Below are 2,513 nucleotides of genomic sequence, written 5' to 3' on the forward strand. Positions count from 1 at the left end.
GTTGAAGCTGGCTTTCTTGGGGAATTTGGCTTTTATTTGTAACTCTGACTGCCTTGTAAGCCTTTAGACAGCTTAGCTTCATCTTGCCATTGAACTTTAGCAAAATTATTCCTTTACTCTTAAGTTCCATATCCTGAGTTTTGGAGCTTAATCTGAAGCAATGGCCTCACAAAGTTTTAAATTAACAATTATATTTCAAAATACACATCAGAGGTAAACAAAAACTTACTAGAAAATATAATCGGTGAATTTTTTTTTCATCTAACTTTGGAAAATGGGATGGTCTAAGTATAAAATACTGTATATAAAATTTCAAAATGTTTTCCTATCTCTTGGTTGTTTTTGTAACAAATTAATACATGTGTATTTCATAGTAATATCTACACATAGCAGTGTTACTATATTCTGTTCTAATAAACTTCTCTTGACCACGGTCCTCCTCCACTACAAATATTTTCCATAGATTTAATGTTTACAACATATTCACACTCAAGTATGAAGGAACTACTGAGATTTCGTACATGTGGCTCTGACTGGAAACAGTTTAAAATACTACAAGTTTTCATATCTACATAGAAATAATTACACATAGATACTAAAGTCAAGGTAAAATTAAATTATCCCTTGAAGAAAATACAGGAATGATTAGGCAATATATACCTGGATACTGGAACCACAACCATAAAATAAAATAAAATAAAATAAAATAAAATAAAATAAAATAAAATAAAATAAAATAAAACAAAAATGTATAAGTGAATCTAAAAGGACAGTTGAGAAAATGGGAATGCAAGCCAGCAGGAAATAGATACAAACGTATGCCTGATGAAAGGCAGGCATGAAACCACAGAGAGCATCTTATAGGAGAGTAATGAAAGAAAACAAGCCAAAGTGAAAAAATGGGTAAAATATTTGGTAGAAACACAGCAAGAACTTCTTGTTTAAGGGTGGGATGCTTTGAATGAGAATGTCCCCCAGGGTGCCTGAACTCTTGGTTTCCAGTTGGTGTCACTCTTTGGAGTAGCTATGGAATCTTGAGGAGGTGAGGCCTCACTGGAGGAAGTGAGTCACTGGGCATGGGTTTTAAGGCTTCATAACCTCACCCTACTTTCTCTTTCTTCCTCTGCTCCCTTTGTATAGGTGACCTGTGATCAGCCAGCTTCCTACTTCTGCTGCCACACCATGCTATGCCTTCCCCATCATTTGGACGCCATCCCTCTGTAAATGTTAGCTAAGGTAGACCAGTTCTCCCTTATGGTGTTTCTGTTCGTTGCTATTTCATCGCAGCAACAAAAGTTAATAATGCAAGTAATAAAAAGATAGAGGCACGGATAACTGCTTTCTGTGAGGAACAAGACAGTAAATACCCAGGTTTGGTGTTCCTCTCATGTAATCTCTGTTTTCATTGAGTTAATGAGATTGGAAAATATTTTTAATATAATTTTGTGTGTAGTGCATGTGTATGTGCACTTGTATGTGTGGGGTGCATGCATATGTTTTGTGTGGAAGCCAGAGGTGGAAGTTGGTTGTCTTCTTCTGTTGCTCTCCATGTCGGTTTTGAGACAGTGTCTCTCATTGAGATTATAGATCTCTAGTTGGATAGACTGGCTGTACATGAGCTCAGGCATTGCTTCTACCTCCCCAACTGTAAGGCTATAGGCAAATGCAAACCCTCCATGCCAAGTTTTAAGTAAAACACTGTTGCAGGAAATATTAAAAAGAATGGCAAGTTCCCATGCTATGCCAGGCACTGGCAGGCCACATGGCTCCAGTGGGTTGTTCTCATCTCAGCAAATTCTCTTGCTGGGAGCTCCTGAGTTCCTTTGACAGGTCAAAGGCACGTCAGTCCCAATGCAATGACCGCCCACTTCACGGTTAGCTATCACATTTCCAGTAACTCAGTAAAATCAGAAAACTCTAGATGCTTACAATTAATCAATTAGATTTATATATCAGTAAATTCTCAACACACAAGTAGCCCACATAATAAATTCAAGAGCAATTGATAACGGTACAAGCTGCCCACCGAGATTAGACAAGTTACCCCAATTATTCTATCCCTATATGATATTATAGTACCTGTGGTTCTTTGAAAGCATGCAGAATCTGAATTATCCTATTTTTTCTCCATTTTGTTTGTGTTTTCCCTGGCTCCTCCATTTCAGTTTCAGTCTCTGCAACTCCTCACTCCGCCACCCTTTTCCCTGTTCAACGACAGGCTTCCTGCTGCACTGATATTTAAATTAATTGGACAGGGAAAATCCTGCCACAAAACACAAGGATCTGAACTCAGTGTCCCACAGTTGCATGACAGGTACTTTACTCACTCAACCACATACCAAGAATTTAAAATTTTTATTTGAACTTATGAAGATGGGAATATTAGCATATTCCTATAATCCATGTGCTCAGGAAGCTCATACAGGAGAATTGCCCTGAGTGCGAGGCCAGTATGATTGATAGTTTTATGTCAGCTAGAACCATTTGGCACAAGGAAACTGCAGTTAGAAAGC

This window comes from Mus musculus, chromosome 6 (assembly GCF_000001635.26).
Source record: "Mus musculus strain C57BL/6J chromosome 6, GRCm38.p6 C57BL/6J".
Taxonomy (NCBI): Eukaryota; Metazoa; Chordata; class Mammalia; order Rodentia; family Muridae; genus Mus; species Mus musculus.